This window comes from Mytilus galloprovincialis, chromosome 12 (genome assembly GCF_965363235.1).
Source record: "Mytilus galloprovincialis chromosome 12, xbMytGall1.hap1.1, whole genome shotgun sequence".
In the NCBI taxonomy this organism is placed as follows: Eukaryota; Metazoa; Mollusca; class Bivalvia; order Mytilida; family Mytilidae; genus Mytilus; species Mytilus galloprovincialis.
In genome coordinates this window covers 33,513,225-33,535,748 of record NC_134849.1, presented here as the reverse complement: position 1 = coordinate 33,535,748, position 22,524 = coordinate 33,513,225, and the positions used below count along the sequence as shown (strand labels likewise).

At 31.2% G+C, this 22,524-nt stretch overlaps 1 protein-coding gene across 1 annotated transcript in view; it reads right to left on the bottom strand.

Annotated features, from left to right (window-relative positions):
• The window catches only part of LOC143055597 (uncharacterized), a 445,604-nt gene that overhangs the window by 76,477 nt on the left and 346,603 nt on the right, over positions 1-22,524 (bottom strand). The gene's annotated exons all lie outside the window — the stretch shown is intronic.

The window sequence follows — 22,524 nt, the reverse complement described above, 5'->3', positions numbered from 1 at the left end:
AATTTCTTCAAAAATAAATGAATTCTTGTATAGACTTGTATCACACTTCCTATTTCAACTTCGAAAATCGTGATATTGAATATCTGTTTTTTGAGAATCATTTCTGAAGGGACCTTCTGTACTCTGACATGTATACATTGTATGTTGATGTGAAGGTAGTTCAGTTATATATTGTTCTACAATTGAAAATTAAAAGCGATGATTTCAGAAACAGCATATTGTGAGGTGTATGTTTTAACTGTAGATAATAAGGTCATGCTATATAAAACGGTTACCATTGATTAATACCTTGATCGTGAATTTAAAAGTAAAATAAAAAAAAATACAGCACTCCGAGGGAAATTCAAACGAAATGTCTCGAATCGCATGGCAAAATCAAAAATAAAGTGATATGTTGTTTTTTAATCTTTCAATACGTTTGAAATAAGCTAAAAAAATGTTTTCATTATTAATACATGTAAAATATATTACGGCTATGATAATGTTTTTGACCTGCAGTTAGGTGTGTAAATTTCCTCAATTTTACTGTATGATAATAAACAATCGTCTTATCAACCTTCCTTTGCTTTGTTTGCCTGTGGAAGATGGGTCTATTTTGTCTAAAATTGACCAACACATTTATTGTCTGTAGATCATAATAACATGAATAATGAATTCTGTACCTCTTTGCACTCAGTGCTTACAATTAATTCATTATATGTCTAGACTCGTGCATATAGCGGTTACCAGCTGAACATGCGTTATACTGAGACAATTGTCCTCCGTATAATCATCTTACTGAAATGTATGCTGTAATCGTATTGAATAAATCAGCGATCAAATGATTCCCCTATAGATACGTCCTCAGATTACAGACTTAATAGATATTTGCAATTGTCCTCGTGTGTATGGTCGATATACTTTAATTAGTTTTGAATTGGAAATTATAGATGAAAAGATGAGATGAAGACACTAACAATATTCTCTACTGTACAATAGCATGTCAGTAACCTTCGAGGTAGGCATCGAGCTTTGCAGATAATTTGCTAAGGGGAAATCTTGCGTATCTAATTATTGATATATTTCATATCATCAATTTTAGACATTTTCACTCCAGAATATTAAACAAATGTAATTGAATAATGGTACATGATAAAATTAAAAAAATATCGATATGATTTAGAAGTGATTGAACAAAATGAACCCTATAACATGCAACATTCCTTTGCAAAGTGATTCTTTTTGTATTTTTGAACTATACCAAAATAATATATCAAAGGTGATGATGATAATGTCCTGAAAGCAAAAAGCCGGATATTTACTTTTGAATGTCAAATTTTATCCAAAAAAAATACAACTTTGCGATTTGCAAATAACTGTCTTTCGCACAACAATTTAAAGAGGTACATAACATTTGGATTCGACAGATAAACTGAAAGTTGCTAAATAGATCAAGGAATTATATTATCTTTGATATTTAAATTCAGTTTGCATGACACTAAATGTTGTGTTTACAACTGCAACGATTAAATACAACTGTAATCTAATATAACTCAATAGTTCTTTTTAAAGCTGATTTACGTATATGGTGTTGTGGACTTTTTGTTATTCAGTATGTGTATATTGATATATTGCATGGTATAAACATGTTAATTTAGAACAAGAATTGAAGTACGTGAAATATCGGTAATAGATGTGCCAATTACATTATCAATTCGCCTAGTCAATTTTTTTGCTGTTGCACCGGAATCCATGATTGAATTAATTCTGCCTTGATAGGATAGTATTTTGAATCAAGCATCACTGATAAGTCTGTTGAAGATGGAACGAGTGTATGGAGTAATACATATAAACCATGTTATATTTGATGACACATACATTAAAACCATAGTTTTGACTTATTGAATTAAAAAAAAAATCGTCTAAATAAAACAAGAATTTTTTGAGACTTGAAAAATTTACATGGGTGTCTTATGATGAGGACTCTGAGCTGCCTATAAAAAATTATCTCTCCTTTTTTTCATTTAAGAAAAAAAAAAGATTTACGTTTAATAAAGATAGATTGTCAATTTATTCTGTAATAACTAATTACAAGTTTACAGAGAGATAAACGATATAAATACAAATGCAATAGTTGAGGTAAACAAATGCAGTACGATATTCTAAAATGAATTACAAAATAATGATGGCAAACACGTAAAGTAACATGTATATCCAAAGATTAAACTAATTAAAGGGGGAAAATAAGTTCGATTTTTTATAACTTGCAAGAAACTATTAAACAACGTCAAGCAAAAAATAAAAAGGAAGAAGATAGAAATACAGACAAGTGCACAAAATATGTTAACGCTTACCTAACCAAACAGGAAGGAAAAGCTAATCCTGTTTCGTCATTTGCACTCAACATATCGCTTATGGTAAACATGCAATCGGTAAATTCATAACCAAGACAAGATATGTGTGGCTACAACTTTAGATCATATGTTAGAAATATACTCATGTTTAAAACTGTATCTTATAAAACCTCTCGGCATACTGCTTTCAAACTTATTTAAAGACCAAATCATTAACTCATCTTAGGTTAAATGTAAATCTAAAGATAGTTGTCATTATTGTAGCAATTCACCATTTCAGAATCTGGGAAATATTCTCAAAAGTGTACACTTGTCATTATTTGTTAAAAACGTCATAAACAATGGACATTTTACCACTGGCAGGACGCTATTTTAATCTAAATTATAATACCGATTAAAGTATCCAGTGTCATTTAGATTCCGAAATTGCAAATCGTAAACATGCAGTTAAAAAACTATTAAGATAACATCAACATGTTGATGTTAAATATATCAAGAAACGGGAATCTTGCTCAAAATCCTGAGTTAATCGAAATTTGCCATTGCCATGATATATTGAAATCTATTAATAATAGAAATTGTTATACAATATTTTTGCATTGATGAATAAAGAATCTTATTACAAAAATGAAAAATATTAATTTCCACAGGAAATACTTTTTGTTTATAGTTACTGATCATATATTTAAAGAACATTGATTCGTGCACTATCAATACAGAGCAAAATATAGAACTGAAGCATTGTAGCTACTTCCTGGTTTTTTTTTTAGACTTTCATCATTTGTAAATATCTGTCAATACATGTGATAAAAAAGTAGTCATTCTGTACTATTCGGTCTATTATACAGTCATGTTATAATGTCAACTTGATTTGATCATACTTTACTCAAATTTACCTACTTCACATGTTTCTGGGAAAGTTTGTATTTCTAGTAAAGTATTTTTACATTGAATTTATCACACCAACATGTGTTCAGATTCCAGAAATTATTAGAAAATGAGTGATTCATTCATTTGCTTAAAGATCTCCAGAATAACACTTCAATTGTACAATTTATCCGGGTAAACTGTACTTACTTCTTAATAAACTACCGAGTAATATATTCAAACAATAGACTTTGACAAAAACGTGATCATGTATCATATTCTGTTGAATAAACGCAGGAATAAGAATTTGTCATTCAAAACAGATATTTAATGGGTAGCTTGTCTTATCAAATCATTAAAACGCAATCTTGATGCCTCAGTCATGATAGTTTATCATGTTTGTACTAGCAGCTGAAAGAACGAAATATTATAACTTTCTAGGTCTTTTTATTAAATACCTTTAAGCTTGCAAATCATTTCTGTAGCTAAGGTGCAAACTGTCATCTTAAATCTCCTGTATTATCCAGATAATTCTTGCTTAAAATGAGCAGCAATCACGTTAAAAAAAATAAAAATGTCTTATTAACATGACTAGTATTAAGTCAGGAATATGGTTGGTGTTATCTACATATAAGAAAAAAGATGTGGTATGATTGCTAATGAGACAACTCTCCACAAGAAACCAAATAACACAGAATTTAACAACTATAGGTCACCGTATGACCTTCAACAATGAACAAAGCCCATACAGCATTGTCAGATATAAAAAAAAAAAGACCCCAAACTGGCAAATGTAAAAATAATCAAACTAGACAACTAAATGTCTAATTTATTTACCAAAACATGAACGAAAAATGTATAAGTAACACATCAACAAACCAGTTCATTTCAGGCTTCTGACATGGGACAGGCACATACATACAGAGTGTGGTGGGGTTAAACATGCTAGTGTGATCCAATATTTTACCGATCTTGGACAGTGGTGTAACAGAACAATATAAAAACTATAAAAATCAGTTGAAAAAGGTCTAACTAATCAGATGGATACACATAGAAATATCTGTAGATCGTTTCTAGGTACGTTGCGTTTGATTTTGTTGTTATACAGCTAGTATATATGTTGTTTGTTGTTTTCCTAATATATACTATAGTTGAAGTGTTCACTAAGTTATATTTTGATACCCGACTATGCTTTTGTTTCGTAAAAACAATATACATCTGCTGCCTTAACAAAGTACTATAAGCATATTGACTTTTTCCCCGTGTTTGGAAAGATTTTCTCTTACTATCACATAGTTATTTGATTAATATCCGTTAATACTTATCCTACCATCATACGTTTGTATTACTGAAACTTAAAGTTAACTATTGTTTCTTTTAACCTTAATTTAATCATATTCTCATCTTAAACATATTAGAAATTGATGTAATGCAGTTAGTTTTCTTTCACAGGCTCCTGGTACCAGCACTACATTTAAAAACCTTGACATAAAATGTTTTTAAAGTTTTTAAATCGGGAATAATAAACCATCTTCTGACAGACGACAATCAAGTCAAAATTAAGGTTTCAATAGTTTTTTGTTTTTGTTTAATGAGTAATTTTGTATATATTTGTCGGTCGATTATGACGTCATCTGCCATCAATATATTGTCTGATTAATTGACAAGTTTTGTAGTTGATGTGTTTCCCTCGGTTTGAGTTTGTAACCCGGATTTATTTTCTCTTAATCGCTTTATGACTTTCGAACAGCAGTATACTACTGTTACCCTTATTTATCATACTTTTCTACATCTTAATCTACTGCTTATTTTTATCCGTCATCATTAGTAATATCGTTCAAAAAATCATTCAGTAATTTGAGTAGTATACTAGTATTTTGGTGAGACAGGTCGTCATATGAATCTTATAGTGTTGTATGTCCACTTTACTCTCTACGAGGGTTTGTCTATTCGCCAATACTACACTCTTCTGAAGGAGGGACAAAAGATACCAAAGGGACAGTCAAACTCATCAATAGAAAATAAAATAGAAATTCTAATTCTACACTTTAAAAGAAGTATAAAAACTTAGCATAATATGATGTTCAGAGAAAATGTTTCGATAGTTTATTTTTTTCTAAATTTTTTTTTGCTGTTAGATAAGCGTCAAAATTATCTTTGTCGTACTATGCAAAAATTGTTTGCATACTTTGAGCAAATCTCAGCAGATTGATGGGATATCTCCAACTGAAATATATGGATAAATTACTGACTAGTGTCCCAATGAAATCCTCTGTGACTATCAGTCAGTTGCATTTAACCAGCCCAGGATTCAGCACTTCGGTGTTGACATGAATATAAATTATACGGTCATTTATATAAATTTCCTGTTTACAAAACTTTGAATTTTTCAAAAAACTAAGGATTTTCTTATCCCAGGGGTAGATTTCCTTAGCCGTATTTGGCAAAACTTTTTGGAATTTTGGGTCCTCATTGCTCTTCAACTTTGCACTTGTTTGGCTTTTTAACTGTTTTGATATGAGCGTCACTGATAAGTCTTATGTAGACGAAACGCCCGTCTGGCGTATTAAATTATTTTTCTGGTACCTTTGATAACTATTTTACACCACTTGGTCGATGCCACTGCTGGTGAACGTTTCGTCCCCGAGGGTATCACCAGCCCAGTAGTCAGCACTTCGGTGTTGGCATGAATATCGATTATATGGTCATTTATATAATTTTCCTGTTTACAAAACTTTGAATTTTTCGAAAAACTTAGGATTTTCTTATCCCAGAAGTAGATTACATTAGCCGTATTTGTCACAACTTTTTGGAATTTTGGGTCATCATTGCTCTTCAACTTTGTATTTGTTCGGCTTTTTAACTGTTTTGATATGAGCGTCACTGATGAGTCTTATGTAGACGAAACGCGCGTATGGAGTATTAAATTATAATCCTGCTACCTTTGAAAACTATTTTCAATATTTAAATTATTGACAATACCATCATGTTTGTTGATTCTTAATGTCTAAACATAATAGATTAAAAAATCATGACACAAGGCATTGATTTGTTAGAAATTACTAAAAATAAGACAACATCTAAGATAGCACACATCATGTTAGCAGTGGCATGATTGGGATCCAAAGGACTTCGGACTCATGAATAATTTTTACTTTTTAACCCATCAAAGGCTGTTGCATATATGCGTTTACACGTGACATCAATAATTAATCATATTTGTCAGGTATTTGTTATATAATGCTAACAAGTAAAATTAGATTGATCCAAAATAACTACAGAAAACAAAACTGAATTTACTTTCTTCATATGAATGAATGAAAATTAAAAAATGAAGTTCGTTATCTTCCGTTTAAGAATTACATGTTTACGACAATAACACAATTGTATTACCCTCTTTGAAAATTAATTTAATTCAAAACAAATGAATAAAACTGTCAAAACATTTAGTTACATCTGATGTTATTCATAAGTAGATCACTGCCTATGATAATTAAAATCAATGTTATACGAACCAAAATGCAAGCATATTTCTTTAAAATGGACACACACATATATTGTTTGGTCGTTTGTTTTATACAGTTTGTTCTATTGTTAAACTGTTAATTTGCCTAGTAATAGAATATTAATGTCAATATAAAATTAATACACCTAAAACATTTTGAAAATAGTAAAACACACACACATAATGTTTGGTTGTATTATTTTATACAGTTTGGTCTCTTGTTAAACTCATAGGCTACTGTCTCAAGTTAGAGATAATTACTTAAACACTTGTTAAAGAGCCACTAGCTACGAGATATATGAACACTCTAATATATTATTTGTTTTGGCTCAATCAGTGATGAAATACAAATAGCCAAATAATAATACCTTTTTAGTAGCCAAGAAGGTTCAGTTTTGTCAAAATAAGCAAAATAAACATTGATATGTCTATATCTATATTTACATCGCTTATATGGTTATCGGATGACTGTAGAGGTCAACTCGATAAATAATCAAAAGGCGTCTAGACTCAAATACACACGAAACGAAGCTACGTATGTTCATGCCTGTGCCTTGTTTATTGTTTTATTTAGACTTTTAATAGTTTGGATAAATGTTTTACATTGTTATAAATCAAATATGAGAATTTGATTAGAATCGGTGAACATGAATTTAAGAGCTAGTGCCCCTTTAATCCCATCACATTCTTTGTGAATTTGTTTAACGGAAGAAGTAGTTGTTGTTGGTTGATGTCTGCCATTCGTGGTACATTTTCGTTCTTGATCGTATATTATTTTGAGATTGATTTGGCCGTCTGATTTTTCGCTTGGATACTTTCACATAGTGTTACCAATATCTTTGTATAATTTATTATACTTTACTAGATGGGTTTATATATATATAAAAAAGACGTGGTATGAATACTAATAAGACAACTCTCCACAAGAGACCAAACGACACAGAAATAAACAACTATAGGTCACCGTACGGCCTTCAAATGAACAAAGCCCATACCGCATAGTCAGCTATAAAAGGCCCGAAAGGACAATGTAAAACAATTCAAATCAGAAAACTAACAGCCTAATGAACGAAAACCAAATATGTAACACATAAACAAGCTCCAACCACTGAATTACAGGCTACTGATTTGGAACAGGCACATACATACATTGTGGGTATAACGCTTTTGGTGTGATGTAAATGTTCACGACATTGTCTTTTGGTGTATTTTTTCCCTGGTTAATATTAATAGCTATCTTATTGACAATCCTATCACGTCTTTCTCTCTCTACATTGGTTAGTTGACTTGTTTTACTAGTTTTATTGTCGATTGAAATATAGGCACTCTATTCTCCAAATATTTACACATACATGTTTAATGCATCAATTGTTTCGTTTAATTTGTTTTGACGCGATTTGCTTTATTTAACACATCGTATAATATCATTCAATCACTTAGCATAAGCTGTATGTGTATGAGTCTCAGAAATAAGAATAACTTTCTTATGGTGTAGTGCATCGGATTACTACCACAAAGGTTCCTTGTTCGATCCTCGTTTCGGGAAAAAAAATGATAGGGACTGAATATTCGGCTCTCCCTTGACACAATTGGTGAGTATGGTCTTGAGAAACGATGATAGTCCGTCTGAAGGGGACCCGTGTTAAGATAGAGCCATATCACTTGCACGTAAAAGACACCCTTGTCGATTTCGAAAAAAGCGGAGGCTAACGCCGTTACAAAGGCAGCACTCGTACTCGCAAAGTGGAAAGGGATTCAAATAAGTTTCATTAAGTTGTTTCCCAATCCATTATAAATAAAAATGTTTAAATTAAGAATAAAATTGAGAATGGAAATGGGGAATGTGTCAAAGAGACAACAACCCGCCCAAATAAAAAACAACAGCAGAGGGTCACCAACAGGTCTTCAATGTAGCGAGAAATTCCCGCACCCGGAGGCGTCCTTCAGCTGGCCCCTAAACAAATATATACTAGTCCAGTGATAATGAACGCCATACTAATTTCCAAATTGTACAAGAACTTTTTTGAAAAATTCACTAGTAACTTGTGTGATCAGGCATTGTATTCTGTTAACTTATATTAAGGCAAGCACAAGAATTAATCATTCAATAGAGATGTTGAATTGCCAGTTTATTTGTTAGATCATGCGAATGCAATATTCATGTTTCTTTAATGACAGTTTATCATTTTTGTACACGCAGCCGAGTCATTATTACTATCTCTTTTTTCATTAATCTCGGTTAAGCATGAACAGCATTTTTTATTAAAATGAAATTTGTCATTTGGGATCGTTCTGTATCATCCCGTTTCTTTTGCTTCAAATATTCAGCAATCGCGTTTTCAGATTGAATTAAATTAAATGTTGAATAACTTGTGCGTACTATAATCCAATTCACCGACTTCCCTCTTTTCTTGCGTGGTGTTCTGTTTCATAGAAATGTGTTTATCATTCTTGAATATTGATCATACCATGACATTTTTGTACTAGTGATTTTTTTTTCTCTTTCTTGACTTTCATTGGATAAGATTTATATTTTAAACCAATGCACAATTTTTTTGTGGCTTCCTGACAAGAACAATACTATTTTTTATATATTTTTCATCACTGTACAAAAATTGTATTTATCATTCAATTTCACATTGAATTAAAACGTATTGTTAGTTGTTGTCCAAACTGTGGAATTTGTATTTGAATGAAATTGAAAGATTCAAACCCGGACCAAGATGAGGACCCGAAATGGACTGTTATGTACACAGTAGTTTTGACATAAGCATTTGCTTCCAACAGCAGCAGAATACCATTTCACTATAAATGTACACTATATGTTAACTATCAACCTATATTTGTAAAGAAGAAATATTGATTGCAGTATACCAAAGGTTATTCACATGTCATGTAACACAGGGTGGAACGTTAATGTTTATGATCCCTTCTATATCTATGTGAATTACGAAATTTTCAAACTGCAATGGTATCAAAACCGCAATAATAAAAGGCCATTTTGTACACATACCAAGGGAAAACGTCATGCAAAGCTTTATTTCTTTATTGTTTCGTTGCATTTAGTAGCAAAATGGGATTTTGTGGTAAATAAATAAAAAACTTTTGTAGAAAATCCACAGCCTTTCCCCTTTTTCTCTCATATTTGACAATTCGGTGATTGATAAATAGAGGATAAGTGCACGCAGTGCTAGCAATGATTTCCTTAAACAAGTTTATAAGTTTAGATATTGGTTGAAACAAATATAAATATGGACCAATTCCAGTACACCTTCCAGGGTGCTCTCGACTTAAGGGAATCAGCACAAGGATTTGTGGAACTTAACAGTTGTTAGGTCTTTTTGTAAAAAAATAAACACTGGCGCATCATAGAAAAACAAGTGAGTAATCTATGTTTAAAATTTTATAACATTAATTTCTGTATTAAAGTCTGTGGATTTTCTACAAAAATCTTGATTTTATATGCCACAAAATACCCTTTTTCTATTAAATGCAATTAAACAATTAAAGGTAAAGCTCTATGTATTGGTATATGTTCAAAATGGCCTATCTCTTTTATTCATGATCATTGCGGTTTTGATACTATTGCAGTTTGAAAATTTTGTAATTCACATAGCTACAGAAGGGGTCATTATCCTTAAGGCATCCTTTTGCAGTAGTTTGTCAACCTTTTTATAAGTTGTTTACAAATCAAGTTGTATTATCCATAAGTAAAACTTGTTTGTCGGTTATTTGTTATAACGTGCATATGTTGACTAGCAGTGAAATAAGATTTACATTGATGCATGAACAAATAAATTTGATTTGCATTTGCATATGAATTAATGAATACTAGCAATAAACTTTACATTATATTTGGTTGCAATATCAAATTTTTCATGATATTCAAATTATATATTTGACAACAATCATTTTATTAACTAAATTCTTTTACATTTGCATTCATGCATAAACATAAGGGATGCAAATGTTAAAGAATTAATTATTATATATGCATGATATTCATTCAATTTGGTAAATAACTTTCATAAACCATTAAGTCCTACGATCTGTGATGTTCCATGAAAATAATGCAATTGTATTACTGTTAGATACACGAAAATGAATTATGAGTTGCATTTAAGTTTTCTTTGAAAATCACTAGTGGCGTATGTAAGTTTTAAACACAAGTTCGTACTTTTTATTAATTGAGTTTGGTGCAAAATAAACGAAACAGGGACAGTCAGACAATATCAAAATAACGATATGGGAATTGAAAGACCATATATCGCTTTACATAATCTCAAAAATATCATTCTTGCGTGACGAAGACAGTATTTAAATGATGATTTAGCTGGTTGATGTCTTAAAACACGGAATCTATCGCCAGATTGACCAGTAACCGTATTCAACAGCAAGTATTCATTATGATATTGTTAAATGGAATCCCAAAAGAAAATTCTGAAATGGCTTGTAACATCCTCCTGATACATTTAAGATTCAAAATAAGGAGTGATGTAAGAAAATTGTCTTTAACAGTATGGGTGCATACTTTATAGGCACTGGCTACGGTTACATAGAAATGTAATAATAATTAAAATATTAATTGTTACATTGAAGACTAAATGTCGGAAAGCAAAGTTGGGTAAGGACCTGTTTAATTACGAATGTAACAATAATTATTAAGGCTACCTTATGGTCATATCCAAATTAAACAATCATGACATATACGGCGCTACATCATTATGATGTCAGATCTCAATCACTCGCTCAATCAATCTTGGAAGTCATTGTACCAGTCGCGTTGGTTTACAGACGTTGGGCATGAATTTAAAATAAATGGCATTTATATAATTACGGTATGTTTCACAGATAAAGCCATGTAAAGATACTAGATGTAACTCTTTTGACAAATAGAGGTTATCAAAATGAGATTTCAAAAAATATCAATAACATTTTTTTATAGTAGCCTTAATCGACAAAACAAAAGAAAAGAACAAACCACATCTTCTTTTTAATATATGCAACAGAAAGTCCACCTAATACGGTACGTGTCACTCACTCTGATTCGATGGACTAGAGGTCTTCATTTATGTCTATCCCTCTCTTGAAGCAAACTCCGTACAGTGATTGTGTCCGCTCAGCAGCAAATTTTTATTCACTCACATTATATAGACTGGTCCTCTCCCTTGAAATATACGGGCATACAGAGCCAAACAAATAAAGGACAGAGAACCAGTTTAATATCATTCAGTGTAGAGTTGTATATGCGGATCGGAGCTGGAGGTGCCGGGTAGTTTGATCTTGAAAGCCACACTTCATAATTTTTCAATTTGTGTCTATTATTCTTTATGATCAGCACTCATTATCATTTATATTTTTTTTTTTTGTTTTGTAATATATATTTTTTTATTTTCATATCATTTTCAAATCTCATCTACAAATAAAGATGCACAAACAGATTATTCTGCTATAACTCCTAAACATAAAGTTAACCATACTTGTTACAAATTATAAAATACAAAGTCAATAACAGAATACAGAATACATCTGCATTGAACTCTATTTCTTAATAATATTATCAATGTTTGACCATTTTTCTTTTATTCTTATTGCTTTATTGGTAGAGCACAAACTCGTAGAGACCATGTCAACCCTATAATAATAGTCAAGCCATTCAATTGCTTCAGCAACAGATGGGACTGTAAATCTAACTCTACATAAATAAACATATTTCTTCAATATCAGAATACATGTATTAAGAATATCTTTAAATAAATGATATTTAACACCCAAGATTATACTTGATAAGGTTGGGAGAAAGCTTACATTACATACATCTTCTAACGTTTGAAAAAAATTAAGCCAGAATGTTCGAATATATCTACATTCAAAAAAGAGATGTATGTATGTTTCTTTAGTTTCTGTACAAAAAGTGCACAGTTCTGTTTCACTATATTTACATTTCATAAGTAAAATATTTGTTCCTAGAATTCGATGGAGTAATCTGTATTGAAATGCCCTTAATGTGGGATCTTCAGTTATAAGTAAAGGAAGGCTAAACAAATAATTCCATTCTTCGGCCACAATATCTATTCCCAATTTTATTTTCCATTTCTCTTGTATGCGTGATGGGGTTTCCTTTATTTTATCTAGAAAAATTTTATACAAATGTTTTGATACTTTATCAACTGTTTTTATGGCGGTAACAATTTTGTGACCGACAGTATTTAGTTTGAGAAATACTTGAGAATGAATAACATTCTTCCATTCCTTTGGAAGTGCCAAGATTAGTCCATAGAACTCTAGGAAAGTTGTTTTTATATTATAATTTCTAATAAATTCATCATAATTGTAAAATTCTCCATTTTCCTTAATGAGATCATTTATGAAAAATACATTATTCTGTATCCAACTTTTATAAAAAGCTGTTTTTCCATCAATCATAATATTTTCATTTAAAAACAATGGTTGAGACAAGACGTCACTTGGGGCTGTGGTCAGAGGTTCACACAGTGAGGCCCATGATGAGATTACATTTTGCCAAAAAGGGTTAAATTCTTCTTTAATTTTATTGAGTGCTGATTTTGATAAATGCCAAATATTTTCTCCGCCATTCATTTCAAGGTGATCTGCCAAAAGAACCTTCCATGATGAATAGTTTGTGGGGTCTAAAACTTTTTTAACCCAGGATAACTTAAGTGATTTTATAAATGATTCAATATGTGGCATTTTTACACCACCATCCTCGTAATTTGAGATAAGTATATTTCTTTTAATTTTGTCCCCTTTACCATCCCACACAAATCTGTATAGCATAGCTTGTATCTGCTTTAATATATCTGGGGATGGATCTGGTAAAACAGTAAAACATTGAATTAGAATTGGTAGGGCAAGAGTTTTCACAACTACAATTTTCCCATATATAGTAATATTTCTGAATGACCAATCACTTAAAAGATTTTTTACTTTTTTAATTTTTTCTAAATAATTATCAACACATATATCAACTTTTGACAATATTGAATGCCTAGGAGTTTGAAATTTCCTGAATGGTTCCATATTATTTTTTTATTTGTGTTTAGCTCCTCACCACAGCCCCTTTTTGCCCCAATCCATATAACTTGGGTCTTTTCAAAATTAGCCTTCAAACCAGAGCATGAGTAAAACAAGTCTATCTTATTTAGAGCACTGTTGAGAGATTCTTCACTATCATCCAGGATCAAAGTCGAATCATCAGCATACTGGCTGAGTAAAAATTCAGAATTTTTAATCTTTATACCATTAATGTTGTTGTCATATTTTATTGATGCACTAAGCAGTTCCAAACATAAAATAAAAAGATAGGGAGACAATGGATCCCTTTGTCGAACCCCCCTCTCTATTACAAAAAAATCAGATAGATAGCCATTATTTTGAATGCAGCTTTTTGAATTGTAGTAAAGGGTTGTGAACCATTTCACTATTGTGTCACCAAAACCTAGAAATTTCAAAGTTTCGTATATAAAGTTCCACTCAAGAGAGTCGAAAGCTTTTTCAAAGTCCAACAAGACAAGCAAGCCAGGAATATCTTCGTCATCTACTTTTTTCAAGAGGTCATATATAAGCCGTGTACACTCACCAATATATCTGCCTTTCATAAAACCAGTTTGAGTTTCACTAATTAGGTGATCAAGGACTTTTTTAATTCTATTTGCAATACATGTTGATACTATTTTATAATCTACATTAAGTAGTGAAATAGGTCGCCAATTTTTTAGAAAATGTTTTGGTTTACCATCTTTGGGTAGACAGGTGATAACACCTTGTGTTTGTGAAATTGATAATTTACCTTCTTGAAATGCTTCTTTGAAAGAACGCAGTAGGAAAGGATTAATGTCGTGCCAAAAGAATTTATAAAACTCAGTTGTAAACCCATCCAGACCAGGAGATTTACCATTTTTTATATTTTTTAATGCATTATGAATTTCTGAGCTTTTTAGTTCCCCTTCTAAATTAATATTTTGTTCATCAGAGAGAATTTTGATAAATGGGTTTTCCAGAGAAAAGAAATTAGCTCTGTGTGTATTATTTATAAGTGTTTTCTTGGATGAATATAGATTCTCATAATATAACTTTTGTTCTGCACGAATTTTTGCTTGATCAGTGATAGTTTCCCCATTATCTAAAGTTAATTTTTGTATTACTTTTTCAATATAATTTCTTTTCTCTAGATTACAGAAATATTTTGTATTTCTCTCTCCTTCAATTTGCCATTTTGCTTTTGCTCTCATTATTGCCCCTTTTATTCTAGATTCTCTTAACGACCTTAACTGAAGTTCAATACGTGTAATTTCTTCCCTTTTATCATTGATGTTTTCATTATTGTTCAAATTGTTCAATTGACTTTCTAGTTCTGCTTCTTCCCTACTGCGTTGTTTCTTTTTAAAAGATGAATAAGATATTGTTTTTCCTCTTATCATCAGTTTTAATGTTTCCCAAAACAGTTGGTCTGAAATGGAAAATTCTATTTCTTCCTTATTTTCAGAACCAACTATTTTATATTGATCAATACAATCAGCAATACAAGTTTTAGTATTAGCAATAAATTCTTTGTCGTATAATAAAGCATTGTTAAATTTCCACGTCCCTTTATCATTTATATTTTAATTCTATTTTTTGTTTAGAATTGTTTTCAGGTTTTTTTTTCTGTTTTTTTTTTTTTTTTTTTTTTTTTTTTTTTTTTTGCTTTGCTTTCCTTTAATCTTTTTTTTTTCAATCATTAACACGTACTAGTTCGTAAACCTGATCACGAATATCGTTTATTTAAAATGTTGATTCTCCTTATAGTATAAGTCATTCAATAAGGATCAGTCTAATATTTAACAAATACGCAGGTTTAACTCTTCAATCAGTGTCGAAACTTATTCAAATAAATGAGAAGTTAATAAAATTAACAAACCATCCTTTCCTCTACTGTAATGACTTGTGGAATCGTTTCTTCAAAATACTATACTGTAACACTAATTTTCAATTCTGTTTGTTAATGAATACATGCGATTTTGGCGATAATTAAGTTTCAATAAATGCAGCAGATTTGGCATTTGTGATTAATATTAATTCTATGTGTCATCTGATCACATGAACTACTAAAATCCGTTACCTAAATATTCATTTGGAAAATAATCAATTAAGATATTTGTAATTGTATTATCCTCCAGTGTGATAATGTGTTGATACTTGTCCAAAATAGATAATTAGTTTTCAACATATTTCAAATTTATTCAAATAACGCAATTTTCTGCTGATATATTTCCTGATACGCTTAAGTGTGTAAGATCATGACATGATATCTTTAAGAAGCAATATCACTGAACGATAGAAAATAAAAAAAAACTTATCGAAGGGTCAAATGAACTTTGGTGTTAGATTTAAACGTATTATATCCTTTTGTGCGTTTGTTCAAAAGAGCCACAATCCCAATCAGGAGCCTGATAATCAGTGATCGTCGTTTGTTTGTGAAAGTCATATTTGTCGTACGTCCATTGTGGTTTTCTAAATAAGGCCGTAGGTTTTATGAAGTGAATTATATGATATTTTTTTATGACGAAACCTTTTAAGACGGCTATACGGTATAGGTTTTTCTAATTATTGACGATCGTACGGTTGCCTTTAATTGGTTAAATACAAATCATTTGAGTTTTGGTGAATAGATTTGTCTCATTTGCTATCATACCAAATCTTTATTTTTTTATACTAAGAGCTTTTAAAAAGGAAACTTTTGTCGTTTTGGTCACCATTACTTAGATGACCATCCGAAAACATTAGTTCGAACACAATCAGAGTCAAACAAAATATTTAAAATTGATACCCTAAGGATTCAAAAGAAAGGAATCCCATCACATTGATCGGCTACATGTATAAATCAGAAAAATGGCTGGTAAATGGAAAATTTGTAACGTTTTGGGGTAGGTAACGAGTGTGCAAATACTAAATTTGACCAATCACAACATCGCTCTTTTAACTGATAAATCTCCCATTAGTGCAAAGCTGTTTCAAAAGAACTAATTCATTATTATTCATTATTATATAGTAGTTTTACACAACACAATATCACCGTGACGGTAGTGCTGTCGTTCATTTCATTCTTTCACGATCAATGTGTGTATTAAATCACGCCTGTAAGGTTGGGTTCAATATATATCAGAATAGACCGAACTCGACAGCATATAAAAACCGTTGAATGCTCGAAAGTTTGAAAGTAGTTTTGTCACTCAAAAAAATATTGGAGGTTTTGTGTGCATATGCATTGATACTCACTATGTCTTTTTTTATTTCCGGTGTCGTGTTATCCTTTCTTACACGAGTTTCTTCATCCCATGCCCATCATTATATTTTGAGTAAATTAAAAAGTATAAACAACGCTTGCTCGTAGATCAGAGTCCAGATTATTGTTGTGCAGTGTAATCCAAAATAATGACATAATAAGAAAGAAAAATAAGGTGTATGAATTAATTAACATTGGAGATACATTGCTGTTGAATTATGTTTCAAAAACATTGTTCGTGATAATGAAATCTGAAAATTAAAACCACTGCATTTATCGTATTCTAGAATATGAGTTGGAAGCCATGCATTACTTGAACAAGTTACTGCTTGAGTAGCATAAATAAAACAATTAATATTATATATGAATTAAAGTACAAATAATTTAAAACCTGAACAATAAAGACAAATAATATATAAAACCAAACAAAGACCCCTAAAAAAAACCAGTCTAAGTGTATATTTGAGCTTTTCATTTCCTTTTTTAAGATTATTTCAGTTTGTAATTTACATAATTTTGTGATACAGAAAATGATAATCATTTATTGTAGTTTTTACCTGGCATGAAATGGTTAAGTTTTGTTGTCCGTTTTTGTGTATTGCTTCATTTATTGTCAACTACAAGAACAATGCATGTCATCATTATATACATCTTCAACATGAGATACCACCTGAACTTTATATTTACATAACGTCTAGACTGCAAGTATCTAACAGAACATTTTACTTTTAAACATGTAATTGCACTCTTACAACTTTTTTTTCCAATTAATATTATAACAAATAAACTGTCATAGTACTTAAAACGTCAGTTATGAACATTCTTCAAAGAGAAGTTTGAAATAAAATCCTTACTTGACGTAGGCAGTGATATGTCAAAATATAAGTTTTATTTGCATTCGGCACACCTTGATGATATTCTAATAAGATGTCAGACAGCGGAATCTACCGAGGTTTGCCGATTAAAGCTTGTCGCTTTTTACAAGCAAGCAAACTCACTATCAAAACACGCAGAATGATCCATCGTCTCTTGAAACACCAAGAACGGTATTCTACATAAGCTATTACTTTATACTGGTAAATTATATTCCATAAGAAATGGTTAATGATAGATTCACGCTGAGAGCTGTGCTAGGAAATGATGTAAGAAATTTTCTTAAAACACAGTTGGTATTTTTTTTTCATAATTACATTGTACTCTTGTGCATGGTAAAGTTATAAACACTGTTGCAAATGAAGCCATTGTTATTCCTTAAAAATTGCATGCAAATTAATAAACGATATCCTGCTTTAAAATGTACTCTTCGACATTTGAATTAGAAATATTATAAACACTGTTTTTCAATAAAATGATAGCCATTCATTAAACAAATGCCGGTAGATAAATAAACAATAACCCGCCTGAAAACAATCCGATTTTAAAATCTATAAAAGACAAGGACTAACGGACAAAAGTACAAAACACTCAACAAAGAACACTTATGACTGAGCAACACAAACCGCACCAAATACCGGGGGTAACTCAATTGTACTATGAGGACACGCAGATCATGCTCCACATGTGGTACCCGGTCGTCATATTACTTGTGTTAGAATACAATCGGTAATATGAAGATTTCGTGTAGTCCACACTCGGGAAAAGTGACAGGATTGTAGTTACGACATTAAGGAAATGCCCGTTATCATCTTTGAATCGGATCTTCCATAACGGTCAACCGACTCGTGATGGCGTCCGTACAACTTAGTAAACCCCATTTTTCCTTAGCTTGAAATTGGTATACATTTTTTTTATCTTTCTTTTCTTTTTTGTAAACCTCATCACGACTCGTTTATTAAACATTTTTAAATTTCCAAAACTTTGTGCATTTGTATTTGTTAGTTCTTAAGATTGATCGCTACTCGACCGGTTTTTTTTTTTTTGTTTTTTTTTTTTTATTTTTGAAAAATATTCGGATTTCTCAGGCTTTATCCATATAAGAACCTTGGAATTATTGCCCGCTAAACTCTACTTTTCTTTTCATATTTGTATAACATATAGTTTTGAAAGCCACATTTAAAACTCTTATAAATCCTTTGTTATTTGTTCATAGTTTTTGAAAGGAACAAGGTATCATAGTTAAATGTATGAAAAGTCTTGAGAGAATCATTTCCCGCCAAGTTTTCAAAGGCTTATATCTCGAACAAAAGCTAACGGACCCTTGATTAGTTTTCTTTTTGATTCCTTTATTTATATAGTATCATTTTATAAGTGTTTTAAAAACTTATTTTGAAACTCAAAGAAAGGTTTGTTCTTCAAAATTCATTAAACGCATTCTTCAATCAGAGTCGATAACTTTTCAAATAAACGAGCAGATAATAGCATTATCATAGCATCCTTTTTATGCCCTGTCATGTGTTAATGCCTTGTGAAAACGTTTTCCGAGCAGACTATGAACTTCAAGCTTATTTTCAAAACGTTTTTGTTATCAAGTAAATGCGACTTTGACGATAATTTTAATCCAATAAATGAAACAGATTAGAAATGTATAATGAAGATTAATTCAATGTTCAGTATAAGCCATTAACTTAAAAACTTTGTCACCTAAATCTTTATTTGAAAAATAATCAATTAGAATAATTGTGCAAGTAACAACCACCAGTGTGACAATAATTTTATCCGTTCTTAACTTAATCATATCAATAAGTATATAACTCAACTCTTATCAATAAAATTACGCAATTCGCTTCTGATATATTTTCTGGAACAGAATGAAATATTACATACTTGTAGCAGGATATCTGCAAAAACAAGATTAATTAAAGTGATAGAAAAAGTCTATTAAGATTTGAGGTAAAAAAATTGCATATTTAAGCTGTAAGAAATCGTAAATAAATATTCTAAAATAATCAATCACTGTACGCATAACCGATGGATTCTTTCATCGTGTACTCAATTTTCAAATCGAGAAAACACTTGAAAATTAAAAGTGCGACATAGTTTTAGAGAATCCTGAACAAATTGCGCGTGCTTTAATAATGTTGTTAATCACAATTTCTCGATCTACTGTCCACTAACGTTGATTCTGTTCCAATTCAAACTGTAGTCTACAGGCTTATATTTTAAAAAATACGGCTTTTTTTTCAGTCACGGCCGAATATCCTAAATCGCTAACAACAAATATTGAAACTAACATTTACCCTTGATTTTGAATATAATGTCTAAGACTTTCAATTTTCGAGAGTAGAAATTTAAGATTCAGTATGAACCATGAGGATTATGCACCCTGCTGAATTCGAAGTGCTTTCTACAGTTCAACAGACATACATATCGTTTGGTCACTTGTTGGAAGTTGTCCAATTGGCAATCATACCACATCTGTTTTCTATGATATTCTTATTTCTTTACTGTACTATCTAGGTATGCACTATAACGGATTTCAATATTCAAATTTGATAGATTAATATTGATTTGTAATACTTTCTACACGAACGATTTTTAACGGTTGGTATGTAAATATTATTTAAGGTGTGTTTGACTGATAAAACATACAGCTTGTTACAAGAAAGTCAAGTGTTCATTGTAAGTGGTAAGTTCTATCTGATTTTTATTAAACCTGTCTGTCATATCCCCAAATGCCCCTATCTAACGTACAACAAGGTATACCCTGTCCCTAGATTGGATTGATGTTTTCTGTTTTACTGAGTTGTTACAAACAGATTGTAGAAATATTGTATGCTGCGCGAATACGACCTTGTTGCGAACGCACAATCCTATAACTACATGTATACAGTGCTAGCGAGTATGCTTTGGTTTTCCATGTTTTTTTTCACATTATATAAGTTATAGAAATTGTATATTTAGAGGAGTGATACATGTACGTGGGTAAATGTACTCCCACAACCGAGAAATCTACTATACCAATACAGTTGAGAATAAAAACCACGAGCACAAAGCGATATACTCTGTGTAGTCTGCTATTGTTTCTAGCTATTGTAAAGTTACTGTCTTGTTTTTTGTTTTATTTTGGTTGAGTGAAATTTTTGACAATTTTCACTTATCTCTTTAATATTAAAGCGATTGGACTAAATAACAGAAATAAATCTCGTGATTGAAAATTCAATCACAGTATCTATGAAATTTGCAATTGAAATGAATCTACTATAATATATAATTGAAACTAGTGCATCCAGCACTAATAAATCATAATTAATTTCTAAGTTTAATCGTGCGTTCCTATCTGAAATCAGGCAGGTCATCATAGTTTTACATTGGATAAGTACATTGATTTAAAATACATGTAGGTGTGATGTTTTTATGATCAAGAATACATTTCCTATTCATCATCATTTACTAGATATACACGAATAAACAGAAAGTAGGGTTATTAATAAGCAGTAGCTTATGTTGGCCTTTTTGGATTGATATTTTCGAATAATATTTGTTTGTTGTCAATCCAGTGGCAAATATTTCACGCATACTCTTGACAATACGACATAGACAACAATACTAAAGTATGGTACTGCAATGTAAGCAGACCAGTCAAAAACGTGAAATTTGGACTGCTAACGGAGAAGTAGGTTGCTAAACTGGATAGATGAAGACATTATTATTTTTCTTCACACAGTTGTTGCAGTGGTCCTGAACTTAAAGAGACTCTAGAACTTTATCGGAGTGGTGGATCCAGACTTTTTCAAAAGGGGACCTACTTATAATGCATCAAGAAATGGTAAAATGAAACATAGACCGATTACCGTTCGTAACGTCTATAAATTGATGTTCGGTGTGAGTCAAGTCTCCATGTTGAAGACCATACTTAGGCCTACAATGGTTTACTTTTAGAAATTGTGACTTGGATGAGAAAGATGTTTTATTGGCGGTTATACCACATCTCCTTTTTTCTATAGCTACACAAATTCGTTTTCTATTCTGAAAATGAAGCCTTTGTCTTTAAAAGGTAAAACAAGTTTTCAAAACTATTTTTGAAGACTGTAAAGTGTATAATTACTTTTATAGAAAGGGTCATCTGGCCGATTGGTCAAAATATGATAACAGTTCATCTAAAGTGATCACAAGCCTAGCAATCTCTGGACCTCACTTTTTATAATAGATAATTAAATTTAACAAGTCGTCGTTTTATATTTTGAAGATTCGTTTATAACTAGTCTAAAATGTTATTAAGTCTGACATTTTACTAGTAATATTGTTACGTCCTTTCCAACACCCGTAGCACTTTTCACATAACACAGAGCGATTCAGAACTTCCAGTAACAGGGACCTGGGAGGCAAAACCTGAAGAAAGCGGATTGGAAACAATCTCAATGAAAAAAAACACACAAGTGGTTGGTTATTTGATTCTAAATGATATTAGAAACGATATTTCAACACTGTCTTTCTAGTCTGGTCAGTCCCCCATTCAATTTGCCAAGTAAGTCGAATGATGGACTGGAGCTGTCCTGGCGGGGATTATATCCCTGATACCGCCACGGAAGCCGGATAGGTACAGGCCAGATGATTGAAAAGCAAATGGATACCTCCTTTCTTTATTAATTTTACTT